Genomic DNA, 13,909 nt, shown 5'->3' with positions numbered 1-13,909 from the left:
AGGGCGAATTGTCGCAGAAGCATCGGTCGCGTAAATGATAAATTTGCCACCGTGCTCATTAGGGCGCAATTTATATGTATGGCAAATGCCCGCCCATCGTCATAATGGACTCATCCTCTGATGAATACATATAGGATTTTTTTTGTAACCTTGAATCCAAACATAACATAATCAACAACGCATTTCAAAATTAAATAACATCCCAACTCGAGATAGTTAAGAAACTTAACGTTTTTCTAATTACTTGTCCTTATCATTTTACATTTACTAGTTTACTCGTTATTGAAATATTATTATAATTCTATTCGAGGTATTTTTAATTGCGCGTCGTGTTTTCACGTTTCCCCCCAGTTTCGGGGTCGATCGATGCTACGCCACTGCCGCCGTCGCGGTATATGTGTTCGCCTCGAAAATAAATAACGCTAAAAGCAGACGTATGAATAAATACATGATGTGCACAACCGATGGGCTCAGTTTCTCTCTTTTTTCGTCTCTGCACTCAAATTGCCGGGAATTAATATAAACACAGCTGGCTTTCCGTCCCCGGCTTTATGAATATGTGATTGCGGATTGAAAGCTTGTCAAACTAGAAAGCATCAACGAAGCGCGTCTCGTTATTTCCCATATTTATGGAAAAATATTTACTTTTTTTACCCTTCTTTATACCCTTTTTTATTAATTTTCTTTTAAATTCGCGTTATGATGAAACCGTTTGGACGTAACGCGGACATTATTCACTCTTTATATACTCTTTATATTCCGGCGCCTCCGCCAAAATCGATAGCGCGAAGCCGCCGACAGATACTCATGGTCGACCGCTGTTCGAATACGTACAGATAATTGGCAAAGTGCAGGTTGCATTATCCACGAAACGTACAGCAGCCTTCGAATGACATTCGAATGCCTGATGACGTTGTAATCCCGCCAGAACCGCCCCAACATTCTCGACCAGGTTGATCGCGAGTTATTTATAGGCCCGAACAGGCGAATGTCAACGCCTGTCAACAAGAACATCACTTACCCAGGCGTTTGATCGATAATCATTGAAAGTTGCTGTTGAAACATTGAATTCGGTATTTAGATAATTGACGTACGAAGATAAAGCTCAAGCTTATTTTATAACATTATGATTTTCATATGAAACGACGCGACATATTATTGATTGAATTGAATTGTACATTCTTGTTTGATAAACTAGCGCTATATACTTCCTTCATATACTGGAATATAGTATATATCTTGGTAAGTATCAACTTTACAAAAAAACATTTTATACAAAAGTTGTTTAATATTTGATTTGCTATAATAAGACACCATTCAATTGTTTTTATTTCAGAAAACAAATGAGCAACGAATAACATTTAATTTTTTTTAAATGGCAATGTACCCTTTCGTTAGGCTCATTTGATAGAGATTTTTTTTTCTCTTTACGATGACGTAAAATTTTAGTACGCTTATACTAGAAAATTTTTGAAAAAAATGTAAAAACAGTTTATTAAGTTAATTTTGCCAATAACATGAATCTAGATATCCGAAATCTTATTTGTCCTAACAATTGAATGTAAGCTATTGATCTTGTTTATTTAAATAAGTTGGTAGATCAAAAAAGGAAAAATGGTTCATTTAACAGAAACTGAACGCATAGAAATTTTAATTATGGTCGGTTATGGGGATCGCAAACGAACACAATTAGAAGTATGTGAAATTTTCAATGAGCGTTATTCACATCGAGAACCAATCACTCAATCAGTAGTTAGCAAAACTTCGAAACGTTTTAGGGAAACTGGTAACGTTAAAGATCTGCCAAAGGCTGGTCCGCAGAGATCTGCAACAGATGAAGATAAAAAGATCGATATTCTCATAGAAATCGAAGAAAATCCAAACATTTCAACTCGTCAGTTATGTTTAAACCATGCTCTAAGTAAAGGTTCAATACACAAAACATTACATGGAGAAAATTTACATCCGTACAAACCGACTTTATTGCAAGAATTATCCGAAGATGACTACGGTCGACGTGTTGAATTTTGTGAATTTATGATGGAGCGAATCAACAGCAATCCAAATTTTCTCAATAATATGGTTTTCTCTGACGAGGCTACGTTTTGTTTAAATGGTAATGTAAATAAGCAAAATTCTCGATATTGGGCCGCTAAAAATCCCCATTGGATGATTCAAAATCATACTCAAACACCCAGAAATTAAACGTATGGGTGGGAATTTGTGCAGATCACATAATTGGACCTTTCTTTATTCGAGGTACTCTAACTGGTCACCGTTATTTACAATTATTGCAACAGCAAATTATCCCAGCTTGCCAAGAAAATCTTGATGATCTTTGGTTTCAACCTCTACTATCATTTAGATGTACGCCGATATTTAGATACGGTATTTCCGGCCCTTTGGATAGGCAGAAGAGGGTCTGTAGAGTGGCCACCCCGATCTCCGGATCTTACACCTTGCGATTTCTTCTTCTGGGGATATTTAAAATCTAAAGTTTATGTAAACCGACCTCAAAATCTGACAGAATTAGAGCAACGAATAAAAGATGAAGCTGCAGCTATTTCTCCCAGATCGCTAAGAAATTCTTTTCAAGCCTTTTATGATAGATTGGGCCACTGCCTTGCAGTTAAATAATTGATAATTGAATGGTGTCTTATTATGGCAAATAAAATACTAACCAACTTTTGTATAAAATGTATTTTTATAAAGTTGATACTTGCCAAGATATATACAATATTCCATACATAATGGGCACCCTGTATGTATACACGTTCGACATATAGTTTAATTCGACAATTTCACATAATTCGCAATATTTGAATGCAGTAACCATAGTTTACGAAACTATTAAGCGCGTGCACTATCCCACTTAAAATGCAACAAAGCTTAATAGTACAAGCATTGGGTAGTATTGCAAAGGAAAAGTTTTGCTTGGAAAAGGTGACGTTCTTATGATAACTCTGAGTTTCCGTCTCAAAAGACGCACAGCTAAACCCGAATGTTTCTGATTCTAGGTCTAGTAATAGTTCTAGTTTTACACTGTTGTACTGTCACTAGAACTAATATTAGACCTAGAACTAGAAACACTTGGGTTTAGCAGTACGTCTCTTAAGACCGCTAAATCCGAATGATTCTAGTTCTTGGTCTAGCGTTGCACAACAATTAAAACTAGAACTGACACTAGACCTTGAACTAAAAAGTTTTGGGTTTAGCCGTGCATCTTCAGACGCATAACCCGAATGTTTCTAGTTCTAAGTCTGGTGTTATTTCTAGTGTTAGTTGTAGTGTTAGTTATACACTGTTGGAAATAATTCACGAGCACACCCTATATAATCTGAACGCATGAAGATAAATCCATAATATTTGCGGAGCACAAAGGTTTACTGTAGACGAGTTTATTCAGGGAGTTTCGAGTTGTTCCGTCGCGGCATTTTTGACTGAGCCGCTCTTCCAAGTAGAACATTCCGTCGCTATGGAGACCGAAGTGGATGGAAAATACCGGTCGTTTTTAGTGTGGTGTGAGAGACCACATTCTTATCGTACTCTGTGCGCAATGGATGGGCGATCGCGTTACTTAAGCGAGTTTGAGCGATTAATATTTGTGGGTATGCACATTGAGGGTGTATCGTTCTGTGAAATTGCGCGTCGTCTCGAGTGGTCGTTATCGGTAGTGAGTCTCGAGTGGTCTGAGGTAGGACATAGGTACCTTTACCCACGGCCGGGACGGCCCTGCGCGTCCCCATCACACGAGGATCGCGCTCTTGTGCTTAGCGCTTTAGCGTCGTGTGTGTCCTCCTCAAGGCAACTTGGAGCTGTTTGGCCACTGGCAGGGAAAGGCGCACTTACTACGCGAACTGTACGGCGGCGTTTGGTAGATAGTGGACTGGCGCGCGCGTCGTGTGATGCAGCGGATTCCAGTAACACCCGAGCACCGCAGCGTACGTCACGAGTGGGTCGACGCTAGGCGTTAGTAGGTTGCCGAGTAGAGGGACATTTTGTTTTCTGATGAATCAAGATTCGAATTGAGCACCGGTGATGCGCGAATTGTAGTTCGTCGGAGCCGTGATGATCGTCTACTCGAGCAGTGTGTGCAAGAACGCCCTATCCACCGACAACCGAGCATTATGGTATGGGGTGCGATTACATATGGTGGACGTACACGTCTACTGCGCGTATAGGAGACCATGACGGGTCAATCATACGTAGATGAGGTGCTACGGTCCGTTGTGCTTCCCTATGTTCGGCGGCTCCCATGTCTGCTATACATGCACGACAACATACGACAGCACATCGGGCGTGTTGTACAGACCTTTGTGGAAGAGCACCGTATACGAATACTTCCATGGCTAGCTCGGTTTCCGCATCTGAAATCGATCGAATATGTTTGGGACATGACTGGTCGGAGACTTCTACGTTATTCGGCTTCCTCGGCTAACGTTGAGGAGCTATGGAGGCGGGTTGAAGTGGCATGGTTGGCCATCTCTCTCGCTACAATATAGCGACTTATAGACTCCATGCCACGTCGTGTAGCGATGGTACGCGAAGCTCACGGAGGATACTCTCGCTATTGATGTTTCTCCTCCCAGCAGAGTTGTGTCGTTCTCCATGTGAGAGTAAGTTATGCTACTTTAGTACTACTTCCATACCAAATTTTATTGCGCTAGACACACGCGTTCAGATTATACAGGGTGTGCTCGTGAATTATTTCCAACAGTGTAGTTCGGGTTCCATGATTGCAATGAAGTTCTGGTCATAACTCTTTTTGGTTGTTACTGTAGCTATTTGCTATCTCGAAACTATAAATCTATAGAATTTTTCTTTTATTCGTTATGATGTTAATAATGTGCAGGTTCAAATTTGCAATAACGAAAGGAAGGTCCATAAGCGGATATTTTTTAATAAAATGGTCATACTGTAATAAATATATTAACGTCGGCGTTCGAATTGCATAACCTATAAATTCAATTTGCGCGTACAGGAATTACATTATTAACCGTTATTTACCGCGCGCTAGTAATAATCTAGCCCAGAGCGTACTGGGTACAAGCGACCACCGTTTTGCATAGTTAATCTATTTTATCGTAATTTTTGCCACCTGTTTTACACGCAACGTTAGCCGGTTTTGGGTTTCACCCGTGTTAGTTTAATCAAATTCGTGTATGCGTATAGAAAATATTGTATATGTACCTATAATAAATTCATCACGATCTTGCTTGATGTCTAATAGATATTTATTTAAACACTAAACATCAACTCTATTAGTTCGGTGACGTATCGGCGAACTATAATTTAACTTCCGCTCAATTACACCGTAATATTAGTTAATATATACATCGAGGTTTCACGTTGTAGGTAGATCAATAGTCGGTTCTTGTTCATTTCTACATGGAGAAATCCAAAAAGTGTTTTAATAGTTTAACTACATAAAAAAGCAATTAAGTTTAAAGAGGTTGGTTTCCGGAACCCGAAGGACATGTTTACGTTCTCTAGTAAAAGTGCAATTGCCTAAATAACTTGCAATGAATCGTATAGAACCCGACGGGCGCCGTCAGTTTTGTTTACGGCTACGTTCGATTTATGGTTTTCTCTTGTTGTACTCTTGTAACGGCCGACCGAATGCACGCTTTCGTCGGACGGCAGTAAAATTTAAGAACGGACGCGAAAATCAAAGAGCTTTAAAGATTTTTCCAAGTTATAACTTTCCAAAGACATTACCGGAGAGGAGGATATAAAGGGAAAATGAGCCAGTAAAAGAGGGTCGATAAGGATTTGATGGTCTATTGACTAGTTTATGAGGTTATTAAAAAAAGTAAAAACACCATTTCAAATGAAATATCTTAAGATTGCGCGAATGATTTATTTCGTGATTTTTGAAAATGTAACTTTAAGAAAACTTAAGTGGATTAAAGTTCTTTTCGCCCTATTCTCCGAGTAGAGTCGAGACAATAAAACGAAACTTTCAATCAACTTAAACGTCCTAGAACAAAGATCCAGAAGTAGGTGCCGACTTGAGATTTCGTCCAAGAATTTGACAGATCGCAAAGTACACTCGACTCCTTTCCGTTGGTTCGAGTTTAATTTCCAACTGCTAATGGATTACGCCGACTACGACGACTGCAATGACTACGACTTACCCAAACGGTTAACTATCGAAGGAAATGTGAATGCAAATAAATCAGGAAGGGTGGTAGAATTTACCGAGCGGTAAGGTGCGAAAGAAATACGCACCAATTCGGATAGTTTACGAGGAACAACTGTAAACCCGCGAAATCCTAACACGTGCCCATTTTGCGGACGTATGCGGCTATATAAATCTGGTCTTTAAGCGAAACCCTATCGCAAAATGGCTGCCTAATGGCCCTAACCTTGTACACAAACCGCTATCTCGAGCTCCGAGCCGGCGGCGTTGAGCGTAAATTTTCCGGACAATTACTGTGTAATTTCAGAAGAACAAATCTACGGTATCCTCCTGCTGCATTATTACTACTGCGTAAACCACACTAATTCACCTTGTCGTTGAGAGTTAAAAAAATCTTTTTGATCTGCAGAATACCAACAACGTTTCAAAAGGTTCTTTGATGATTTTAAAAAGTAAATCCAATTAACTTTTTTGGGAACCAATACTTGGATCAAAATAACCAAAGCTTAAATATGACAACCAACGTTGTATATTACTGTGTATTACTATTATTATATTTGCAGATGTCTGAAGATGCGGAATCAGCTGCAATCAAACTGTTGCAGGAATGTAATCGTATTTACTTATAACGAACATCAAACGCATACAGGAATTAGACTTTAGAAGCTATGTAATATTTAATGTAGGTTTAGCGAACTTAACTCTAAAAAAATGAAGCTTTTTTTTTCACCCATTTAATGTGCCATAAATAATTTCTTATTTGCCTTAAACATGATTGTTGTGATTATTTATCTGCGTGTTTGATTGTTATTGATTTTAAGAATGAAACTTAAAAAATCCTATCTCAAGAACAAATTGAGATATAATGATGAAATAAAAAACATTTGGAAAGGAAATTAATGAAGATTAAATATACTAACAATAACATTTTCTTTCCTATACATAGCGTTGTTATGTTATTTTATAAAATGGGCACACTAGTACCGTATTATTAAATAGATAATATAATCTAAACAGTATTTTTAATAAAAATCTTCACACAATATACGATTCATATGTATAAATTCGTGTAAAATCGACTTTACAAGAACAATTAGAATGATTTTGAATTATGGTTGTAGAGGTTGGAGATCACATAGGAGGGTGGGGAGGTATAGTTTGCGATGAACTTCATAAACCGGGGTGGTTTAATGAAGTACCAATGAAGCTTTGCCACCTCCCTTTCACAAGATCTGTGCACGTGTGTGTGCCTCGGAGAAGTGGACTTACGCGATTATGGCGATAATAAGTTTAGGATGTAATAAATTTTCAGTTTACCCCGTTCCACTTTCTCTTCGCCCTTTCCAGTCCGCGTTCTCCACGGAATTTCCCCAAACCCAAACCGGAGAAAAGTGTTTCCACCCCCTACTTAGGGTTAAGTTAAGGAAGATGTACTCGGGGATGAAGGGTTCGCAATGTAAATAAGGGCCTAGTGTTAAGTGCTTTACCGAAAATTATGTTAAAATTTAGTAAGTACTCTTTTCAACTACTTAGGGAAGTATTTTTTTAAATTAAACATTTTAACGAAGACATAATGTTGGTTATCTCTTTGTAACTGATCCGGTTTAATCGTAATTCATATCTCCCCTGGTGGTATATTTCGTTACTAACGCTAAGTGAATTTCATTCCGGTAAGTTTACCCTTTACTAATCCTATTTAGGTCGCTTTGGCCTCTTACACGTTGCTGGATGCGCCCTTTCACCTTTACCAAACTCAACGTAAATACTGAGAATTGATTGATCGGATCTGTCAGAAACTGTTGAAGACGAGATCACGTGGGAAGCGTAAAGAACGTTAACGATGCAAATCAAAAGTAAATAAAAAATTGTACCTACCCGGGTTTGTTGATCGCACTTGTTTGACACAAAATGTTGTTCGTTCCACCTCTAAATTGAAGAGTCACTTTCAACGTTTACCAGAAATCGTAAATTTTTTTCTTTTCTATTTAATTTGAAGTAAAAATTTTTGTTTTGTTGTTTTTCTTTTTTGTTTGAAATAACGACAGACGGTGTGTCTACGTCGGAGTCTGAAACGAACTGAAAACGACAGCGTGAGGGTGACGTCGCGACGCCTCCCCTCTCTCTCGCTCAACGGGCCATAGGCGGCGCCGCGGAAGAACTAGCGGCGGCACCGACCGACGAGTCGCCCTAAAATCCCTAGCGAAGAGTCCGTGTATACGAATGGAGAAACGGAAAATGTTGTAAATGGTTTAATTAAAACCCTTTTCGAGAAGCGTGTTCTCAATTTAACGGGGAGACTAAATAATAAACGGTGGAAAATTGTAAATGGCGATAAAAAGAAGGTTGAAATTTACATCATCCGGTATAGTTTTATTATATGGTTCATAACTTTTCGGATGTGCAAGATTAGGAATTTTATTATTGGACGATCTGAGAGCAACGTCATGAAATTTTCGATAACTTTTAGTATATATGTAACCTCTACTGATATTAATCATACAAAGTTGCCATTTTCGATAAATTGTTTCAAAAGTTTTCTATATAAAATTATACTAATCATAAAAAGTACAAAGTCTGTGAAATACATGAGTGTCCACACACTTTGTTAGTTGAGGTGTTATCCTCCTGGAAACGACGAAGTATCGCTTCTTCATTAAACTAGAACTAGAACTAATAGTGGATCAAATTGCCCCTCAGTTACAAAAGGGACAGAAAGGTGCATCCAGATGAGTGATGAGCGCTGGGTAAATACCCGGCGGGTAGGTATTTATAAAATGGGTATTTACCCTAAGCCGGGGTAAATACCCAAACAGTACATATAAAAGTGATACAAGTAAAAATCTAACAGATTCGAACAAAAATGTAGAGGAACATGATGAAATGAGCGTTGAAGACGAGAAATTGTCAACGCTCGAAGACGTATTATCAGGTAACCACTGCTCATTCTTGCGACGATGATCCGCCCAGTTCCACTTGAGCTTTGCCACAATGTTGACAGCATCATTTACGCCAGTTCTTCGTAGGTCTTCATTTCGTATGTGGTCGACGTCTCCATCTTTCTTTGCGTTACTTTGAGCCTCCTGGTAATGGCCACCGTTAATGTTAAAGTTGCGGAACCGTATGTCATAATCAAAGGAAGTACGCATTGATTGAAAACCTTTCTTTTCAAATATACAGGAATATCGCTCATGAAGATGTCTCTTAGTTTCCTGTAGGCGGCCCATGCGAGTATCATCCTTCTCTTTAGTTCGCTTGTTTGATTATTATCTCTCGATACACGAACCTCATGGCCAAGATATATGGCTGCGATGCGAACCAACAGAGATGAGTACTTTAAGAACAATAGTGGAAAAGACAAGAAGAGATAGAGTAAGGAACAAAATTGTAAAAGAATTTTGTGGACTCGGAGATGTCATGAGATTTGCTAGGGGAAAAATAAAAAAATTTAATTAGTACTTCCAAAGAATGGAAGAAACCTGGCTGATTAAGACAGCAAGAGACCAAAGATTAGCTAGAAAGAGATCCCGGGAGACCAGGAAGTTCGATTTCCAGCTCTAATGAAACACCATGAAAGATGCGTAAAAACAGGTTACAACCTGAAGAAAAGAAGAAGAATAATAAGATCTTAAACGAACTACTTAATTTTCAATTGGATATCAACAATCTCATGGATCTTGGAATCTTGGATTTGATGGAAGTGCAATATGACTAGAAAAGAATCAAACAACAAGAATTAATGAAGCACAAAAACTGAATTTAGTCATTAATATTAGACTGATATTCAATTCAGGACATTCAAAGTTGTTTTTCAAGCATTAAAGAAATCGTTAAATACTTTCGAAGAGTATTACGTAAAGGAGAATGGTCGGTAGTGAAAATATAAACATTTCCGAAATATATGTACACTTAAAGCTAATAACACCAGGAATGTGTATAAATTTGTTAGACAGTTAAGATAAAGGCACAAATCGCACGTAGCTCTATGCTGAGATGGAACAGGAAAAATAATATATGATAGTGAAATGAATTACATTTGGAAAAATTATTTCCAAAAGCTGTTAAGCATAGAAACTGATTTGGAAATAGACAGCAGTCCGTCACACCAAAGAAAGGATAGTGTCATGGAACCTATATAAATTAGTGAGGTTCAAAACGCAATCACTGCGTCAAAACATGGAAAGGCATCAGGGATTAATGACATACCATCGAAAGTATTCAAGATAGAAGTATTCATTATCACCAATATTGATGTTAGAGCTTGGAACAAGATTTGTCCTAAATTTGGTTGATATTTAGCCCGTCTCAGTTGCATACTTCAGCATCAGTTTCATCTCTCCAAGACTATCAGAAATAAGGACTATATCGTCCACGTAGCGCAAATTACTTAGGTATTGCCATCAATGTTTATACCTTTTTGGGTCCAATCCAGTTGTTTAAATACACTCTCCAGTACTGTGATGAACAATTTGGGTTCAACATTATATTGCCTTGTCTTAACCCACACCCAATGAGTATTCGGTCAGTACTTTCATGCAATTTTACCCTAGAACACCACCTCTTCCACATTGGGCAAGCTGAGGATCAAACTTGTCGATTTTGCAACGACGAAACGGCTGAAACATATACTGTGTAATTGCGTCGCCTAAGACACAAAATTTTCGGCAAATCTCTTTTGACACTGGCATAAAGGAACAAGACCTTGGAGCAATACTAAGGTTCATTAACAACTTACATTTGCCCTAAACTTTTGGAGAGCTAAAGTTACAATAGATCTTATAGATCTTTCGTTAACGAGAGGGGCCACTCCTCTTAGTCCGGCAGCAATAATAATAATAATCACTAGAACTAAGACTAGACTAAGAAACTTTCGGATTAAGCCGTACGTCTTTTGAAAAGGTTTTTAACGTTTCGGATGCCATGTTACAACCTTCTTCAGAAACTAAATTACACCAAAGGCTGCTCCAACTCATCTGTTCACTCAACTATGGTCCACATAACGCTAAGATGGTTTTTATTTATTAACAATTCATTAAATTTATGTGATGAAGTTTGTATCTAATTTCGATGTAACTAAAATGTTGAAATTACCGAGGACAATAAATCCAGTCTGCCGCACGGATCTAATTTTGCGTCGGATACAAATATCCGCTTGGACGTTTCGCCCTCGTCTACGTGCAGTACTGTTGGCAACCGTGGTAAATGTGCTACACCATCACATCTACAGGGGGTTTGCCTTGTAATACAGGGCGATTATTTACGTAAAGAGATGGATTAAGTTAATTTCTAGATTATATGGTTGGCGTGCGACGCTGAGATTAAACATACTCTGCTGACATTTTTATATCTTTTTTGTTTTGAGGTAAATTTAAATAACTTAAGTTTATTATTAGATGCCCGGTTATTTGCAACCTAAAAAGTTATGTAATTAACAACTTGCTCGGGAAACACAGTTCGTAGGAAAATTGTTAGTGTAATTCAATAACGTGGGCAAACGCGCACGTACACAAACTTTCCGGCTACAAAATTTCTACCTTTATTTTGTTTTATTTTCCGATTCATTAACAAATTTTAATACTAATTAATTAAATTAAAAGACCAAACCCCATTAGGGAAGAAAAACCAATAAAAGCAGACTCTCCAAAATTTATAATGTCCATAAATTTATCCAGACCGGTTTCATTCGTTCTCTTAATGGCTTTTATGATCTCCTAATAGTCACTTACCCTAAGTAAGTCTCAAGGCAATTCCATAATCAATAACTTATCAAGGTTTCACATCTCGCCCAAATTAACTTCCAAAATTACGTGTTAAAACGGTAATTCCTTATACCTAGAAATTTCTCGGAAGAATCCCTCCAGGGCTAAGTACAGGTATAAAGTACTCAAAGTCCGGGAACATGCATTGTCTGTTTAGTCGTACCTACGAGCACGATGTTAACCGAAGAAACCCTTCGAGCTCTCTTCCAAGGAGTTGTGTTGTTGATAATGTTTGTTAAAGTGTACCGTACGAAAATTAGGCGAAGAAACGAAGAATCATGGAATGGAAAGGATGATTTCATTTGTTGCGTGTGTTTAGAAGAAGCGAAAAATGGGGATGTTTTTTATAAATTACGCTGCGGGCACAAATTTCATACAAATTGTTGTATTATTTGGTTAACATATGTAAGATTTTTTTTATTGTTATATTTTTTATTGTATTTTATTTTATTATATTTACAGAAATCTACGTGCCCAATATGTAGGGCTCACATTGAAACAGTAACCCAGCGGCAGGGTAAAATAATAGATCAAATATGCATAACCCTATTTGTGTTGTTCATAGAACCGCATATTACAAAATACATAATGCATCAAATAAAGTAATGTTTGCAAGGTAAACTATGTTTTGTTTTTGATTTTCATTTATATCCCCCTAAAACAAATTAAACAAAACTAATAACGGTGTGAGTTTCTACGTGGGTGAAATTCACACCAATAATATAATAAAAAAAATTCCATTAAAGTTTTCACGATATACGCCGATTCCACTCCATCCAGATGTATTAAAAAATATACATACATTGGAAATTTATAAAGATCTGAAAATTTGAAAACAATCTTAAGTTGTTTCGGGAATATACACGGAATTAATGTTTAGAAATCGAGAAAAATTTCATTTTATCATTAAATTTTATAATATAATAATAATAAACCTTTATTGGCGACGTCATACAATAGTATTTGCGCAAGTCAGAAAAGCGTATAATACATAACAAACAAAATAATAAAAAATACATGTAACATTACCGCTAGTCAATTAACAACATTAAGAACATCTTAAAACTACATCTACAATAAACGACGGCACAAATCCGGACGAGTAAGGCATGCGAGATAAGGCCTATACTAGGTCATCAAAAGTGCTCAGACAGTACTCATCCACACTGTAGAATGCTCTCGCTGACAAGTAATCTCTGATCTTTGATTTAAAATTATTAATATCAAGTAATTTAATGGGATTAGCCAACAAATTAAAAAATTTAATTCCATAATAATTAGTGCCATCCCTAGCTCTTTCAGTGCGAGTATAATTAATCATGAAGTTATCATGGTGTCTGGTTCCATAATGATGGACCTCATCATGTCTTTTGAAATTCTCTACAACACTCAGAGAATTTTAAATTCGAAATCACTCGGATATATCGTCTTTGAGCGCTAAACACCCGAGCAGCATGTGCAGAATGACCCCAAGCGTGAATGGCATATGATAAGTGAGCATGAAAATAACCATAGTTTGCTGTCATTACTGTATTTACTGGAACGATATTAATTAAATTTCTAATACAGTAAATAATTTTGTTTAATTTACTAGTTGTTCGTATTGACCCCCTTTTGAAAACAGGTACCACTTTACTTATTTTTAAGCAATCAGGGAAAATATGAACAGCATTACATTGATTAATCAGCTTAGCTAAGGGAATTATAATTAAGTTTTGAATAAAAATATAAAAATGTTGAAACTGCCCTTATTTTAATTCATTCAAATGTATCTCTCCTCTTAATCCGCACCTGTATTGTCGATATCGCTCAAAACCCAACGTTGATGAATTCTGCGATGCCGCAAGATATTAATTCCCGTTCAAAATTGCGTGCAAGCAGCAGATAGTTGACATATAATGGTCGGTCGTTGGAATTGGAATTTGCGGGCCTGAACTACATCGAGCCTGTTCTCTCTTCTCTCTCTCTCTATATATATGTGCCTCGGCTGCTAAGAGAAAACTAACAGGGC

The 13,909-nt window shown here is 37.4% G+C and overlaps 1 protein-coding gene across 1 annotated transcript in view; it reads right to left on the bottom strand.

The window, feature by feature from the left end:
• LOC111416569 (leucine-rich repeat-containing protein 24-like) overlaps positions 1 to 8,193 on the bottom strand; it is a 64,104-nt gene extending 55,911 nt beyond the window's left edge. Inside the window, exon 1 of the mRNA XM_023048627.2 lies at positions 8,018 to 8,193. The gene's annotated coding sequence lies outside the window, so the exon portion shown is untranslated. The remainder of the gene's footprint in view (positions 1 to 8,017) is intronic.
• Between the last annotated feature and the right edge of the window lie 5,716 nt (positions 8,194 to 13,909).

The sequence above is a fragment of the Onthophagus taurus genome, chromosome 11 (assembly GCF_036711975.1).
Source record: "Onthophagus taurus isolate NC chromosome 11, IU_Otau_3.0, whole genome shotgun sequence".
NCBI lineage: Eukaryota > Metazoa > Arthropoda > Insecta > Coleoptera > Scarabaeidae > Onthophagus > Onthophagus taurus.
This window is presented reverse-complemented; position numbering and strand designations above follow the sequence as displayed.